Genomic DNA, 19,018 nt, shown 5'->3' with positions numbered 1-19,018 from the left:
GTGCCCTCATCTAATTGGCCCCCCGGATTTTCAGGTGTGGGCCCGCCTCACTTAATTTAATTCCAATCAATCAGGACCTAATCACCCCGTAAATTCCCCGTGAAGGGTCCATGCATCTAGCTCGTACCAGACACCGTCTTCTCCTCTGGATCCTCTTTGACGTGTTTAGTTGGCTTATTTTGATCTTCATAGTTTTTTTTTCATGTATAGCTTCATTACCTTCCCTTCAATGGTCCATTTCTTACGAAAAAAATACACAAAGAAATTTGCAATCTTTTGCATTATTACTCATTAGTGATAAGTTCAGAGTGATTTTCTTGGAATATACAGGATTATCCCGTTTAAACAATGGTTGCATGAGTCAGTTGTTGAAGTTTCTCTTTGTAGCACTGCTCCCATGTTCCGAGTAGTGCCCTCAACACTTGTCTTGTGGCCAACCGTCTTGGGCAGCTGCTAGTCTCTTCTTTTCAACACTGCTCCCATATTCCGTGTAGTGCCCCTGATCTCATGTCTACCCGTGTTGGGCAGCTGTTGGGTTTTTACGGTTGTGGTAACTGGTGGCTACCAATTTATTTGCCGGTTTTCACGCCAAGGTTCAGAAAAAGGTCATCAATCTCCAACTTGAACAAAGTTACATTGACCTGACTTGTTTGTGCACGTGTATGTTAACTTTATTTGGTAACAAGGATTCCCACTTCTTCACCGATAGTTGTTGCGAAGGCCGCACAAAAGATCACGCTGAGGAAGAGAAAAAGAGTATAGCAAGTCATTTTGTGATTTGTTGTGTGTGTACTGATCTTCATGAAATTGATGATTTTGGACTGAATTCGTGATCTTGTCTTGTGTGTAGTAAGATGAGGGCTCAACTTCTTTGTTCCTCTCTCTTTTTTGCGGAAGATGAGGGCTCAACTTGTGAGACATGACTCGCCTTATGCTTGAAATCTAAATTCATATTGTACTCCCTCCGTTCCTAAATATAAGTCTTTGTAGAGATTGCACTAGGTGGACTACATACGGAGCAAAATGAATGAATCTAAACTTAAATGCATCTATATACATCTGTATGCGGTTTATAGTGGAATCTTTACAAAGACTTACATTTAGGAATGGAGGGAGTACCTATCAATTGTAGATTGTCAAGTCTATGGATACTTGTGCAGCTTATTGGGTTGATTTTGTGGATTGGCATATACAATATATACTTGAGACATTTGAAAATGGTGCTGAAATATAGAGACATCATGTCAAAAGAATTGGTGGAAATGATGTAATTTTTTTGAACAAAACTATACATGAGTGGGAGTGCATTTTACAGCCATCCAGCAAGGGCTACAGTTGAAGCCATCAAGCTACGTACGCCGGCGAACCCTCTCTATAAGAAGAGGGTGCCGGGCCGGGCGCCCCTGCACACATGGCGAGAATGAGCCTCTTTAACTACAAGCTCGTGCTCCTCTTCGTCCTGGCGTCCGCCGCCGCCGGCGCGGCGACCGCCACCCGTATCGTTCCGCCGCCGCCGACAACCGCCGCCGCCGCTGCCGACGTCCACCAGGCGGTACCTCCACCCCCGCCGCGGGCGCCGACGTCCGACGAAGACGGCCAGTCCTGCGAGGTTCGCCACGCGATCCCACCCCCGCCGCCGCCGCCACCAGCGACACCGCCGCAGAGCCGCCTCCGTCGCGTCGCCGTGGCGTTGTGGGTCGTGGCGGCCGCGGCGGTCGTCGTCCTCGTGGTCACCACTGCCGTCTGCTGCTGGCTCCGCCGCCGTCGCCGGATCGCGGAGGACCCGCCAGCGCCGGTCGCCGTCCGCCCACTAGTAGAAAAAGGGTCAAACGTGAAGCACATTAGTGCCGGTTTGATTTTGGCCCGGTACTAATGGTACCATTAGTGCCGGTTCGAACGGATTTGCATTAATGCCGGTTCGTGTTGAACCTTTAGTACCGGTTCGTGGCACGAACCGGTACTAAAGGGGTGGTGGCAGGCTGGCGTCAGGCTGAGGCCCCACCACGAACCGGTACTAAAGGGGTCTGACCTATAGTACCGGTTTGTGACACAAACCGGCACTATAGGGCAATTTTCAAACTCTACCCCCCCCCCCCCGTGTGTCGCCATTTCGGTTCTGAAAAAATCAAAAGAAAATGATAAAAACTTCAAAAAATAAAATCCTTCGAGAGGTAGTTATATTACTACATCTACTAGGTAGGAAAATTTGAAAACTACAATTTGGACATGTTTTGCAAAAAGTGTAGGAAAAATGTAAAACGGCTATAACTTTTGCATATGATGTCGGAAAAAAACATATAATATATCAAAAAATTCAGCACGAAAATCCGCATTCGATGGAGACCGCCTACGGCCTGTTTGGAATTTTTTAGAATCCTTAAATTCCAAAAGGAAAAAAAGATATGGTCAAATTTTAGTTTTTTTAAAAAAAATTGGTTAAATCTGGTCAAACTACTTATTCAAGAAGTATTAATGTTACTACATAATTATTCAAGAGTATTAGTGCTACTAAATAATTATTTCAATTTTTTGAATTTTTGTCAAATCTGGTCAAACTATGGTCAAACTGTGGTCAAACTATGGTCAAACTTATTCAAGAAATATTAGCGTTACTAAATAATTGCTGTTTTTTAGAATAATAGTTTCAAACTCAAACGGTGAAATGTGTGACTTCATGCTCAAGCTAAACTCCTGAGGGTTAATAGGATTGACATCCTACTATTGTCAAGAAAACAACAAGTGCAGACTCGGAAACGAAGGAGAATAGAACCCAAAAGTTAAGCGTGCTTGGGCTAGAGTAGTGAGAGGGATGGGTGACCGGTCGGGAAGTTAGATGATTTGGAATGAGTGATCCACACTTGAGCAGTTAAGAGAGGTGATTAGAGAATAAATCATCAAAATAATTCACAAAAATTAAAAATCGAAAAAAAATCAATTTTTTTTTTCCAAAATTTTCAAAAAAAAATTCAAAAAAAAACCTTTAGTACCGGTTGGTAACACCAACCAGTACTAAAGGTCCCCCATACCAGGGCGCGAGCTCACGCCACGTGGTGGCACTTTAGCGCTGGTTCGTGCCGAACCGGTACTAAAGGGGGGGGACCTTTAGTGCCCACACTTTAGTGCCGGTTATGGAACCGGCACTAAAGGCCCTTACGAACCGGCGCTAAAGCTCCGTTTTCTACTAGTGGCCGCTCCGACGTTGTCCTGGAGATGCGACCGATCACTGTTCGCTAGGGTCGTGTTATATACAGTACTGCTGTAATGACTGTCACTGAACGTACTAGTGTCTTTCTGTGAAGTAGTATTATACATCACCAAGTGTCTTCCTGAACAGATACTTCATAAACTAGTATGAATTCTCAGGAAGTATTATACGTACATCCCTACTCGTGTCTTTCTGAACAACCAATGAAGGATGCGCACAAAGATTTCCCTAATACTCCTACTACTCAACAAGCTCCAGTTTGTCTTGATGTTTCTCCACTTGAGCACAAAGACTGGTAAAATCGTAGAATTATTTAGGGCAATTCACCAGCAAGTGAAAGTCGGCCTTCTTTAATAAGCTGTGTGATTTTGTCAAAAAAAAAGGTGTGATATCCATATCTATACCATTCTATAGTGTGGGAATAATTTTGAATGCAGACCATCCGATCTGCATATCCAACGGTCAATATGTGGCAAATCCCTACAATGTGAGCCGTCGATTTCGGCATCCAACGGCTGAAAAGTGCACCTATCTCGCTCTCCCATCACACGCTGGCCTCCCCCCCTGGTCCGCGGCCTTCCCTCCCCGTGGCCAACAACATTTCTTCCTCCATCGTAGTGTTCTCAGTTGTCACTCTCAGCCTCGCCCGTGTTATCCTCCGTCTGAACAAATAAATAATCATACCACATTTGTTTTGGCGCGCTACCTCAGGATCCATTCGGCGGCACCCAGCTCTGTTGCTGAAACTTTATTTCCCTCTACCATCACACAAGCAAAAAAATCAGCTGGCTCGGTCGTCCGTTTCAGCACACGCTCACATCTCCCTCCTCTAAGACCGTCGCAATGTTGAACCACGACATCTGCTGGCCACGGCCAGGTGGCTCGGAGGAGGCCGGAGATGGCTGCCTGGGAGGCCTGCAAAGCCATAGTCTATCGAGTGGCGCCAGATGACATCGTCAAGGTGAGGAGCGATGGCCATAGTAGAGAAGGTATGAATAACCTATGCGTCGGATCTACTCCCTCCGTTCCTAAATATAAGTCTTTGTAGAGATTTCACTATGGACCACATACAGATGTATATAGATGCATTTTAGAGTATAGTTCATTCATTTTACTCCGATGTGGTCCATAGAGGAATGTCTCCAAAGACTTATATTTAGAAACGGAGGGAGTAAAACATACTAGAACAGGAGACGGGAGGGAGACGGACAGAAGAGACGAGAGAGTTCGAGAGATGCCTAGACTTTTTTAAGAGATGCATAACGTGTTGCAGCAACATTGTCCCAGAATGCTAGGCATTTATGGGGCGGCTCAGATTGGTAAGGCTGGTCATAGTGGGAGTAACATAGGTAGTAACATATATGCCACATAAGCAAAGAAGATGATGTGTCACGTAATTAATGAAGAGAGATGCAAATAGAGTAACCTAATATGTTACCATCACATAGCGCTTTCCAATGCAAAATGAGTCTACAAAGCAATAAATGAAGATTTATATGTTATCACACTTATGTTGCTCGCCACTATGAAGGTAGTAACATAGACTAGTAACATGTGCATGTTACTAGTCTAAGTTACTCCCCACTATGACCAGCCTAAAGTGAGCCATCTTGGAAGACGTGGTAGGCCTGAGTGTGAATAGTCTGAATGAGTGCTCTCTAAAACAAAAACTATACGCATAGAAAGTATATTTTTTCTAAAAAAACTCATGGTAGTTCTCAGGAAACTTTCTACAACAACATCAAATAATTGAAAAACGTGACGTAATTGTTTTCATGATATACACATATAGAAGGAAACGACGGAAGAAAGTGTATCCAGGCATACTCCACTTTGCAATCACTTGGTACAAATTTATTGCGCATATTTTATACTTCATGAAATGCCAACATGAATTGTCAGCATGCATGTCACCGGCGTGCAAAGCACGTGCCACTTACTATCTGAAGAGAGCTCTGACGCTCACAGTGAAGACGTGGCTAAGGATTATGTTTATCTAGGCGTTGTGATCTACCAGAGTAAAAATCATGGTTCTCCAGTAATAAGTAATATAACAGAGCCTTTCTTGCTGTAGAGAAATGCCTGCTTCAGTTAGTTACCATTCCCTTGAGAATAGTTGCCTCCATTGATAAAGGAGACTCCTCAGTCCTCAGGAGAATAATGACTTAGACCATGCGGAACCAAATAACATAAACGGCACAATTGAAATCAATACAGCGAAGTGTTTAAGCAACCTCTCTCTTCTGAACAAGGAACTGTTGGTAGGATCTTGGTTGGACAACATAGTTTGGGATCCCAGTGTGGACCTGAAAGGCGACCAGACGATGTATTTTGAGTTTTTAGATGAGAAGAATGGGGACCACCTCCGCTTTTATGCTCGTGCGCTGATTGTTAGTCAGTCAATGAAGACTGCAACAGCGGAAAATTTTGGCTATAACAACCAAGCAATTACATTGGATGGCCAATTCAACATTTACAGTGACAAATTTTATTCCAACAGGAAGATGTCACAACAAGCTAAATCTCATACTTAAAAGCGTTCTTCAATGGGTATATAGGTGGTCCATTCTGTTCTTTATCAGAAGTTGCAGACCATGAAGCCAAAGCTGGGCACGTACGAGTCTCTCCTTCCTTACCATATCATTCCACATCTATGATCTTGTTTTGGATTAATTAACTTGTATCTGATGAATCTCGTAGTCTTTATATGCTTATTTCATCATGGTGATAATTATTGCACATGGGGTGACATGTTTTTTAAAATTGGGTGTCAGATCATTTCAAATAATTCAACTGAAATAGTGTGCCATATCAGTTTGTCTTCAATTCTTCATCGTTAATGTATAGTCAAGTGAGCGACCAGCAGTTCTGTTGTCCTGGGGAAGTATTTCTGTAACGATTTTTGCTGGACTTTTGTTTCTTTAACTGGGCTTCTTAATCTACTGTTCTACGACCTTATGTAATATAAGATGAATTTCCTGCTTATTTTGGAGATCAATAGTAGCTTGTTACAGTTGCTCGTATGCTACAGGGACGAAATACTACTCTGGAACTTTAAATTTTCGAGTTCAGATTGTAATTCTGGTCAGATGCATTTTCTATCAGTTTTCCCAGTCGAGAACATTAGATTCTCTTTGTGAGGCTTGGCTCCTTATGACTCACATGTTTACACTCTTGTTCTTAGCTTTATTTAGCAAGTGTATTTCTGGGGCTTTAGTTATCAACTTATCATGTGTAGCTCACCTAATGAACGTTATTCTTGTCTTTTGTTTGCTGACTTCATTCCTAATAAGCTTTATCAACTTTCACACGGTAATGAGATTACAAATTTCCATATACCAAAAGCTAAGTGGTACCCCCATGAAAATAAACGTGCTGCTGAGTTGCAAGGAGCTGCTTTGCCGTCATGTGTCAATGACTTTTATAGTAATGACTTTGGGAGGAAAAAGGAGTGAAAACTTCTCGTCAACGCCGAGGAAACTCCACTATCAGTAAAATCAAAAGCTTCCAAGAAAGTAGGCTAGTAGTCATTCATTATCCTATTTCTGTCCTGTTTATTTTTCTAGTTTAGAAGGCCAGCAATAGTTACTTTATGAAGCTTAACTTTACTCCAAGCAGAATTTAGACCATCTGAAAAAATTAAATTGTTTGGCTATGGAAAAGAACTTCAGGATAACATCTACTTGGTCATGCAAAACGTGCGACCAAACTCTATTCTGCATGTTGTTTGCACTGAAGTACGTCTATGGCCAAAAGCACAAAAGTTACCTGGAGAGGACAAGGCTCTACGTCCGCCTGGGGCATTCAGGAAAATAGCTGACTTGTCGGTTAAGGATGGACATTGTATTTTGCTGGAGTAAGTCCAACCATAATATTTCCCTTCATATGACACGTGTAGTACTTTTCACATTGCAATATCTTGTATGTGAAAGTCATATTGAAACTTTTAGTGTTACTTTGGCCAATTGGTGAGCATGATGGTACTATGCGAAAAAATTGCTACTGACCATCTAAATGGCCTTATAATGTACTCCCTCCGTTCACAAATATAAGATGGTCTGGATATTTCAATATAAACGACATACGGACTGAAATGAGTGAACAAAATAGCAAATATACTAAAACATGTCTATATATATCCGTCTCAGAAAAAAGTTAAAAAATCTTATATTTGTGAACGGAGGGAGTATTGTCATGCCCCGAGACCAGACCTAGGCGAGACAGCCGCCGCGCGCATATAGACCAAAGGCCTATAGTCACGCAAGGTGTGATTAAACAGGCATAAACCGGCAATGGATCATAAAAGCTCATATATTAACCTTACTAAATTCTTTACATTTACAAACATCTCAAATAAATCATTATATAGTCGCTTCCCATCCACTGATCCGACCTAATTTTGAATGACGACATCTTCTGGACATGCTTAAGTTACATCATCTGCATCTAAAAACAGAGGAAGCAAGGGTGAGTAGGACAAGTCATACTCAGCAAGCAGATACTTAACTATTCAACAAGGAGCAATAATGGTATGATGGTGTAAATCAATAGATAAAGTGAATCCAGAGGATAAAACAGGTAATAAACATTAGAACATATTTTAGTGTAAATGGACAAAAGAACAATAACTGGATTTAATGAAAACACCAAGGAATTTATTGGTGTCACACATGACCGAAGCTTCCCAACCCGGGAGTCACAGAGGTGAAATTTCACACTTATACATTCTTAAGAGGGGTACTCTAACGTCGACAATCTCGTCTAGAACCACACAGGCGCTAGTAGAGCAGAGCTCTTGTGCCCACTAAGACCTGAACACCTTGACCTACTAATGTTGGTCGCTCCTACGGATCCATCATCGACACGGTCCCGAACAAGGGTCGTTTCTAGCGGAGAACCCAGACAGTCCCATACCTGAACTGTGACCGGTACAATACGTTTGCCGTCATGATACCAATATAGATGGATAGAGTATGCTATGTGAATGGATCAATGACAATATTACTGATATCACTCAAAACAATAGCTCATGTCTTTTCATGAGTTCCTTCAAAATACATTGATTCCATTAATAAACGGATTGCGAGGACAACATGTCCCTCTCTCAATTGAAACAAGAATCAACGGAGGATCAATAAGATTCAAGGTGCAACAATATAATCAAATATCTAGGAAGACAACAATAAGGCGAGATCAGGGAGTTTAGCAAAGCAGCTACTTGCCTTGATACAGCGATGCCATAAACCTTTATATCAGTATTATCCTAACTGATCGACCAGGCACGCTCTCCTTCATTACGCATGAAAGCATTCTTTGTTGGTCTCTCCGCCTCTCTTTCTTTCCTTCACACGCCATGCACTTCTTTGAATCTTTCTCCTCTCTTTCACGCTCTCACTCTCGGTGACGAGGATGTGCAAAGCGAGCACCAGTAGCTATTTATAGATGGTGAGTCCAGAGTGACTCAGCCGAGCTGATCTTAAAGCAAACGATCATCTGGACTCTACCTATTGTGTGGCATGCATTCATTGGTCTAGGTGGAGTACCAGGGTAAAAGATCAAGCCGCAATGGCCTTTGACCCTTGCCCCTTGACCCTTCGAGCTGTGCCCCTTTTTCTTGTGCAAAGGCCAAACAAACCTGACCACTATACAAAATCTCCACGTAGCAATTTATTTGTCCTAAATATCTGGGTGCTGCCAGCACAGCCTTGCTCCATCTAGGACCAGGCCACGTTGCCTCTCTCATGATTATACATGCATGTATGTACGAGTTGAAATGAGTCAACCCAAGCTTTGCTTCTCTTCCTCTCTTAGACGTGTGATTGATTCACTAGTGTATTTGCCAACACATGCATGCATATCCTCTATCATCAAGCCACCTACCCCTTCATCATTAATTCATAGTCTTCATCCTAATCATGTATGGTTCAAGCTAAAATGCTCATGTGTACGTACCAAGCTTTATACTGTTAAATAAAACTAATTGTAGTTGTAGCCTGACATATGTCAGGATGGTGTATACATGTGTGGGTGCGTTGTAATCCTTAGGCAGGTTGTTGTTAGTTGGAGATCCTCATCTTGTATAGTCTTGGATGAGGGGTCAAGCCACCACAACAACCTGCACCAATTGTAATCTGGATCTCCCTATTTAACACGCACGCGTCCCTGCACAGATGCATACGCTTCCAATCTTCTTTTCTTTCATGTCATCCATGGCAAGCTCCTCCGCGAACTCCTTCCCCTCGTCTCCGTTTGCACACATCGCAACCGAGAAACTTACGAGAGGGAACGAGCCGCTATGGCGCGCCACCGTGCTCTCGGCCATCCGGGGAGCGCAGATGGCGGCGTTCCTCGACGTCGAGCAAGTGGTGCCACCCATGACCATTGAGGTCACCGGCGCCGACGGGAAGACCAAGTCTCAGGCCCCCAACCTGGAGTTTGGCGTGTGGTATGCGCGCGATCAGCAGGTATTCTCATATCTGCTGACCACGCTACTGCGCGAGATGGCCGTCCAGGTGGCAACTTGCCACACCGCAGCAGAGCTGTGGAATACCGTGCAGGGGATGCTCACATCGCAAACGAGAGCACAAACTGTGAACGTCAGGATCGCCCTTTCCAACCTTCAGAAGGGAAACTCCACGATCACTGAGTACGTTGGTAAGGTCAGAACTCTCTGTGATGAACTCGTTGCTTCAGGAAAGAAGGTGCATGAAGAGGATGTTGTGTCCCACATCCTTGCTGGACTCGATGAGGAGTTCGACCCCGTGGTGTCGGCCATGTGCTCTAGTCAAGGTCCTGGAGCTGTACTCGCAACTCCTGAGCTTCGAAACCCGCATGAATCTTCGTGGTGCATCCTCCCAGTCGTCTGCAAATGCAGTCGGTCGTGGGCGCTTCAACAACAAAAATAGCGACAGCAGTGGTGACCGCGGCCGTGGCAGGCAAGGCAGCGGCAGTGACCGCGGCCACGACAACTCCTCCAGGCCACCTAACCATGGAGGCAGCAGCGATGGAGGTGGGAACTACAACAACAATCCCACCACCAAGCTGACGTGCCAGATCTGCGGCAAGGTGGTGAAGGAAATATGCCCTAGAGGCAATAATAAAGTTATTATTTATTTCCTCATATCATGATAAATGTTTATTATTCATGCTAGAATTGTATTAACCGGAAACATGATACATGTGTGAATACATAGACAAACATATAGTCACTAGTATGCCTCTACTTGACTAGCTCATTAATCAAAGATGGTTGTGTTTCCTAACCATAGACATGTGTTGTCATTTGATTAATGGGATCACATCATTAGGAGAATGATGTGATTGACATGACCCATTCCGTTAGCCTAGCAATTGATCGTTTAGTATATTGCTATTGCTTTCTTCATGACTTATACATGTTCCTGTAACTATGAGAATTATGCAACTCCCGTTTACCGGAGGAACACTTTGGGTACTACCAAACGTCACAACGTAACTGGGTGATTATAAAGGAGTACTACAGGAGTCTCCGAAGGTACATGTTGAGTTGGCTTATTTCGAGATTAGGTTTTGGTACTCCGATTGTCGGAGAGGTATCTTTGGGCCCTCTCGGTAATGCACATCATCATAAGCCTTGCAAGCAATGTGACCAAATGAGTTGGTTACGGGATGATGCATTACGGAACGAGTAAAGAGACTTGCCGGTAACGAGATTGAACTAGGTATTGGATACTCAAATCTCGGGCAAGTAACATACCGATGACAAAGGGAACAACGTATATTGTTATGCGGTTTGACCGATAAAGATCTTCATAGAATATGTAGGAACCAATATGGGCATCCAGGTTCCGCTATTGGTTATTGACCGAGAATAGTTCTAGGTCATGTCTACATAGTTCTCGAACCCGTAGGGTCCGCACGCTTAACGTTACGATGACAGTTTTATTATGAGTTTATAAGTTTTGATGTACCAAAGTTTGTTCGGAGTCCCGGATGTGATCATGGACGTAACGAGGAGTCTCGAAATGGTCGAGACATAAAGATCGATATATTGGAAGCCTATATTTGGACATCGGAATCGTTCCGGGTGAAATCGGCATTTTACCGGAGTACCGGGAGGTTACCGAAACCCCCCGGGGGGTTATTGGGCCTACATGGGCCTCGAGGGAGAAGAGGGAAGGAGGCAGGAGGGGGCCGCGCGCCCCTCCCCTTCCTAGTCCGAATAAGACAAGGGAAGGGGGGCGGGCCCCCCTTTCCTTCCCATCTTCCTCCTCTTTCCCCCCTTCTCCTATTCCAACTAGGAAAGAAGGGAGTCCTACTCCCGGTGGGACTAGGACTCCCCCCTTGGCGCGCCTTCCTTGGCCGGCCGCCTCCTCCCCCTGGCTCCTTTATATACGGGGGCGGGGGGCACCCCATAGACACACAAGTTGATCTACGGATCGTTCCTTAGCCGTGTGCGGTGCCCCCCTCCACCATATTACACCTCGGTCATATCGTCGCGGAGTTTAGGCGAAGCCCTGCGCCGGTAGAGCATCATCATCGTCACCACGCCGTCGTGTTGACGGAACTCATCCCCGAAGCTTTGCTGGATCGGAGCCCGGGGATCGTCATCGAGCTGAATGTGTGCTGAACTCGGAGGTGCCGTACGTTCGGTGCTTGGATCGGTCGGACCGTGAAGACGTACGACTACATCAACCGCGTTGTGCTAACGCTTCCGCTTACGATCTACGAGGGTACGTGGACAACACTCTCCCCTCTCGTTGCTATGCCATCACCATGATCTTGCGTGTACGTAGGATTTTTTTTGAAATTACTACGTTCCCCAACAGTGGCATCCGAGCCTGGTTTTATGCGTTGATGTTATATGCACGAGTAGAACACAAGTGAGTTGTGGGCGATACAAGTCATACTGCTTACCAGCATGTCATACTTTGGTTCGGTGGTATTGTGAGATGAAGCGGCCCGGACCAACATTACGCGTATGCTTACGCGAGACTGGTTTCACCGTTACGAGCACTCGTGCTTAAAGATGGCTGGCGGGTGTCTGTCTTTCTCACATTAGCTGAATCGAGTGTGGCTACGCCCGGTCCTTGCGAAGGTTAAAACAGCACCAACTTGACGAACTATCGTTGTGGTTTTTATCCGTAGGTAAGAACGGTTCTTGCTAAAGCCCGTAGCAGCCACGTAAAATTTGCAACAACAAAGTAGAGGACGTCTAACTTGTTTTTGCAGGGCATGTTGTGATGTGATATGGTCAAGACGTGATGCTATATTTTATTGTATGAGATGATCATGTTTTGTAACCGAAGTTATCGGCAACTGGCAGGAGCCATATGGTTGTCGCTTTATTGTATGAAATGCAAACACCCTGTAATTGCTTTACTTTATCTCTAAGCGGTAGCGATAGTCGTAGAAGCAATAGATGGCATAACGACAACGATGCTAGGATGGAGATCAAGGTGTCGCGCCGGTGACGATGGGGATCACGACGGTGCTTCGAATATGGAGATCACAAGCACAAGATGATGATGGCCATATCATATCACTTATATTGATTGCATGTGATGTTTATTCTTTATGCATCTTATCTTGCTTTGATTGACTGTAGCATTTTAAGATGACCTCTCACTAATAATCAAGAAGTGTTCTCCCTGAGTATGCACCGTTGTGAAAGTTCTTCGTGCTGAGACACCACGTGATGATCGGGTGTGATAGGCTCTACGTTCAAATACAACGGGTGCAAAACAGTTGCACATGCGGAATACTCAGGTCATACTTGACGAGCCTAGCATATACAGATATGGCCTCGGAACACGGAGACCGAAAGGTCGAACGTGAATCATATAGTAGATATGATCAACATAGTGATGTTCACCATTGAAACTACTCCATCTCACGTGATGATCGGACATGGTTTAGTTGATTTGGATCATGTGATCACTTAGATGACTAGAGAGATGTCTGTCTAAGTGGGAGTTCTTAAGTAATATGATTAATTAAACTTAAATTTATCATGAACTTAGTACCTGATAGTATTTTGCTTGTCTATGTTTGTTTGTAGATAGATGGCTCGTGCTGTTGTTCCGTTGAATTTTAATGCGTTCCTTGAGAAAGCAAAGTTGAAAGATGATGGTAGCAATTACACGGACTGGGTCCGTAACCTGAGGATTATCCTCATTGCTGCACAGAAAAGTTACGTCCTGGAAGCACCGCTGGGTGCCAGGCCTGCTGCTGATGCAACTGACGACATTAAGAACGTCTGGCAGAGCAAAGCTGATGACTACTCGATAGTTTAGTGTGCCATGCTTTACGGCTTAGAACCGGGTCTTCAACGACGTTTTGAACGTCATGGAGCATATGAGATGTTCCAGGAGTTGAAGTTAATATTTCAAGCAAATGCCCGGATTGAGAGATATGAAGTCTCCAAAAAGTTCTATAGCTGCAAGATGGACGAGAATAGTTCTGTCAGTGAACATATACTCAAAATGTCTGGGTATAATAATCACTTGATTCAACTAGGAGTTAATCTTCCTGATGATAGTGTCATTGACAGAATTCTTCAATCACTGCCACCAAGCTACAAGAGCTTCGTGATGAATTATAATATGCAAGGGATGAACAAGACTATTCCCGAGCTCTTCGCGATGCTAAAAGCCGCGGAGGTAGAAATCAAGAAGGAGCATCAAGTGTTGATGGTTAACAAGACCACCAGTTTCAAGAAAAAGGGCAAACGGAAGAAGAAGGGGAACTTCAAAAAGAACAGCAAGCAAGTTGCTGCTCAAGAGAAGAAACCCAATTCTGGACCTAAGCCTGAAACTGAGTGCTTCTACTGCAAGCAGACTGGACACTGGAAGCGGAACTGCCCCAAGTATTTGGCGGATAAGAAGTATGGCAAAGTGAACAAAGGTATATGTGATATACATGTTATTGATGTGTACCTTACTAATGCTCGCAGTAGCACCTGGGTATTTGATACTGGTTCTGTTGCTAATATTTGCAACTCGAAACAGGGACTACGGATTAAGCGAAGATTGGCTAAGGACGAGGTGACGATGCGCGTGGGAAATGGTTCCAAATTCGATGTGATCGCGGTCGGCACGCTACCTCTACATCTACCATCGGGATTAGTTTTAGACCTAAATAATTGTTATTTGGTGCCAGCGTTGAGCATGAACATTATATCTGGATCTTGTTTGATGCGAGACGGTTATTCATTTAAATCAGATAATAATGGTTGTTCTATTTATATGAGTAATATCTCTTATGGTCATGCACCCTTGAAAATTGGTCTATTTTTATTGAATCTCGATAGTAATGATACACATATTCATAGTGTTGAAACCAAAAGATGCAGAGTTGATAACGATAGTGCAACTTATTTGTGGCACTGCCGTTTAGGTCATATCGGTGTAAAGCGCATGAAGAAACTCCATACTGATGGGATTTTGGAATCACTTGATTATGAATCACTTGGTACTTGCGAACCGTGCCTCATGGGCAAGATGACTAAAACGCCGTTCTCCGAAACTATGGAGCGAGCAACTGATTTGTTGGAAATCATACATACTGATGTTTGTGGTCCAATGAATGTTGAGGCTCGCAGCGGGTATTGTTATTTTCTCACCTTCACAGATGATTTGAGCAGATATGGGTATATCTACTTGATGAAACACAAGTCTGAAACATTTGAAAAGTTCAAAGAATTTCAGAGTGAAGTGGAAAATCATCGTAACAAGAAAATAAAATTTCTACGATCTGATCGTGGAGGAGAATATTTGAGTTACGAGTTTGGTCTACACTTGAAACAATGCGGAATAGTTTCGCAACTCACGCCACCCGGAACACCACAACGAAATGGTGTGTCCGAACATCGTAATCGTACTTTACTAGATATGGTGCGATCTATGATGTCTCTTTCTGATTTACCGCTATTGTTTTGGGGTTATGCTTTAGAGACGGCCGCATTCACGTTAAATAGGGCACCATCAAAATCCGTTGAGACGACGCCTTATGAACTGTGGTTTGGCAAGAAACCAAAGTTGTCGTTTCTTAAAGTTTGGGGCTGCAATGCTTATGTGAAGAAACTTCAACCAGATAAGCTCGAACCCAAATCGGAGAAATGTGTCTTCATAGGATAACCAAAAGAGACTATTGGGTACACCTTCTATCACAGATCTGAGGGCAAGATTTTCGTTGCTAAAATCGGATCCTTTCTAGAGAAGGAGTTTCTCTCGAAAGAAGTGAGTGGGAGGAAAGTAGAACTTGATGAGATAACTGTATCTACTCCCTTATTGGAAAGTAGTTCATCACAAGAACCGGTTCCTGTGACAACTACACCAATTAGTGAGGAAGCTAATGATATTGATCATGAAACTTCAGATCAAGTTTCTACTAAACCTCGTAGGTCTACCAGAGTAAGATCCGCACCAGAGTGGTACGGTAATCCAATTCTGGAAGTCATGTTGCTTGACCATGATGAACCTACGAACTATGAGGAAGCGATGATGAGCCCAGATTCCGCAAAATGGCTAGAGGCCATGAAATCTGAGATGGGATCCATGTATGAAAACAAAGTGTGGACTTTGGTTGAGTTGCCCGATGATCGGCTAGCAATTGAGAATAAATGGATCTTTAAGAAGAAGACTGACGCTAATGGTAATGTAACTATCTATAAAGCTCGACTTGTCACGAAAGGTTTTCGACAAGTTCAAGGAGTTGACTACGATGAGACTTTCTCACCCGCAGCGATGCTTAAGTCTGTCCGAATCATGTTAGCTATTGCTGCATTTCATGATTATGAAATTTGGCAAATGGATGTCAAAACTGCATTCTTGAATGGATTTCTGGAAGAAGAGTTGTATATGATGCAGCCAAAAGGTTTTGTTGATCCAAAAGGTGCTAACAAAGTGTGCAAGCTCCAGCGTTCCATTTATGGACTGGTGCAAGCATCTCAGAGTTGGAATAAACGCTTTGATAGTGTGATCAAAGCATATGGTTTTATACAGACTTTTGGAGAAGCCTGTATTTACAAGAAAGTGAGTGGGAGCTCTGTAGCATTTCTGATATTATATGTAGATGACATATTATTAATTGGAAATGATATAGAATTTCTGGATAGCATAAAGGGATACTTGAATAAAAGTTTTTCAATGAAAGACCTCGGTGAAGCTGCTTACATATTGGGCATCAAGATCTATAGAGATAGATCAAGACGCTTAATAGGACTTTCACAAAGCACATACCTTGATAAAATTTTGAAAAAGTTCAAAATGGATCAGGCAAAGAAAGGGTTCTTGCCCGTACTACAAGGTATGAAGTTGAGTCAAACTCAATGGCCGACCACATCAGAAGATAGAGAGAAAATGAAAGATTTTCCCTATGCTTCAGCCATAGGCTCTATCATGTATGCAATGCTATGTACCAGACCTGACGTATGCTTAGCAATAAGCTTGGCAGGAAGGTACCAAAGTAATCCAGGAGTGGATCACTGGACAGCAGTCAAGAACATCCTGAAATACCTGAAAAGGACTAAGGATATGTTTCTCGTATATGGAGGTGACAAAGAGCTAGTCGTAAATGGTTACGTTGATGCAAGCTTTGACACTGATCTGGACGATTCTAAATCGCAAACCGGATACACGTTTTTATTAAACGGTGGAGCTGTAAGTTGGTGCAGTTCTAAACAAAGCAACATGGCGGGATCTACATGTGAAGCGGAGTACATAGCTGCTTCAGAAGCAACAAATGAAGGAGTCTGGATGAAGGAGTTCATTTCCGATTTAGGTGTCATACCTAGTGCATCGGGACCAATGAAAATATGCCCTAGAGGCAATAATAAAGTTATTATTTATTTCCTCATATCATGATAAATGTTTATTATTCATGCTAGAATTGTATTAACCGGAAACATTATACATGTGTGAATACATAGACAAACATATAGTCACTAGTATGCCTCTACTTGACTAGCTCATTAATCAAAGATGGTTGTGTTTCCTAACCATAGACATGTGTTGTCATTTGATTAATGGGATCACATCATTAGGAGAATGATGTGATTGACATGACCCATTCCGTTAGCCTAGCAATTGATCGTTTAGTATATTGCTATTCTTTCTTCATGACTTATACATGTTCCTGTAACTATGAGAATTATGCAACTCCCGTTTACCGGAGGAACACTTTGGGTACTACCAAACGTCACAATGTAACTGGGTGATTATAAAGGAGTACTACAGGTGTCTCAGAAGGTACATGTTGAGTTGGCGTATTTCGAGATTAGGTTTTGTCACTCCGATTGTCGGAGAGGTATCTCTGGGCCCTCTCGGTAATGCACATCATTATAAGCCTTGCAAGCAATGTGACCAAATGAGTTGGTTACGGGATGATGCATTACGGAACGAGTAAAGAGACTTGCCGGTAACGAGATTGAACTAGGTATTGGATACCGACGATCAAATCTCGGGCAAGTAACATACCGATGACAAAGGGAACAACGTATATTGTTATGCGGTTTGACTGATAAAGATCTTCGTAGAATATGTAGAAACCAATATGGGCATCCAGGTTCCGCTATTGGTTATTGACCGAGAATAGTTCTAGGTCATGTCTACATAGTTCTCGAACCCGTAGGGTCCACACGCTTAACGTTACAATGACAGTTTTATTATGAGTTTATAAGTTTTGATGTACCGAAGTTTGTTCGGAGTCCCGGATGTGATCACGGACGTAACGAGGAGTCTCTAAATGGTCGAGACATAAAGATCGATATATTGGAAGCCTATATTTGGACACTGGAATCGTTCCGGGTGAAATCGGCATTTTACCGGAGTACCGGGAGGTTACCGGAACCCCCCGGGGGGTTATTGGGCCTACATGGGCTTCGAGGGAGAAGAGGGAAGGAGGCAGGAGGGGGCCGCGCGCCCCTCCCCTTCCTAGTCCGAATAGGACAAGGGAAGGGGGGCGGCGCCCCCCCTTTCCTTCCCCTCTTCCTCCTCTTTCCCCCCTTCTCCTATTCCAACTAGGAAAGAAGGGAGTCCTACTCCCGGTGGGAGTAGGACTCCCCCTTTGGCGCGCCCTCCTTGGCCGGCCGCCTCCTCCCCCTGGCTCCTTTATATACGGGGGCGGGGGGCACCCCATAGACACACAAGTTGATCTATGGATCGTTCCTTAGTCGTGTGCGGTGCCCCCCTCCACCATATTCCACCTCGGTCATATCGTCGTGGAGTTTAGGCGAAGCCCTGTGCCGGTAGAGCATCATCATCGTCACCACGCCGTCGTGCTGACGGAACTCATCCCCGAAGCTTTGCTGGATCGGAGCCCGGGGATCGTCATCGAGCTAAACGTGTGCTGAACTCGGAGGTGCCGTACGTTCGGTGCTTGGATCGGTCGGATCGTGAAGACGTGCGACTACATCAACCGCGTTGTGCTAACGCTTCCACTTACGGTCTACGAGGGTACGTGGACAACACTCTCCCCTCTCGTTGCTATGCCATCACCATGATCTTGCGTGTACGTAGGAATTTTTTTGAAATTACTACGTTCCCAACAGGTGGACCTTCCAGCTTGGAAATGCTGGAAGCACTATGACTCCACCTACCAGGGAGGAGAAGAGCGCTCGGCGAACATGACTGCACCATAGTATGGGGTGGACACTAACTGGTACATGGACAGTGGTGCCACCGACCATATCACCGGTGATCTAGAGAAGCTCACCGTGCGGGAAAGGTACACCGGCAACGACCAAATGCACGCGGCCAATGGATCAGGTATGGCTATTGATCACATTGATCACACAACTATTTCAACCCCAGATCGTGATCTATATCTCAACAA

The 19,018-nt window shown here is 44.0% G+C and overlaps 1 non-coding gene across 1 annotated transcript; it reads left to right on the top strand.

Moving 5' to 3' along the window:
• Nucleotides 1-9,903: 9,903 nt before the first annotated feature.
• On the top strand, nucleotides 9,904-10,031 carry LOC119342450. The gene has a single exon (XR_005165588.1). It is a non-coding gene; the product is annotated as a small nucleolar RNA Z247 (small nucleolar RNA).
• Nucleotides 10,032-19,018: the final 8,987 nt, after the last annotated feature.

Source organism: Triticum dicoccoides, chromosome 7B (assembly GCF_002162155.2).
Source record: "Triticum dicoccoides isolate Atlit2015 ecotype Zavitan chromosome 7B, WEW_v2.0, whole genome shotgun sequence".
NCBI classification, from domain to species: domain Eukaryota; kingdom Viridiplantae; phylum Streptophyta; class Magnoliopsida; order Poales; family Poaceae; genus Triticum; species Triticum dicoccoides.
Note: the sequence above shows the minus strand (reverse complement) of the source record. Positions and strands in the feature narration are given on the sequence as shown.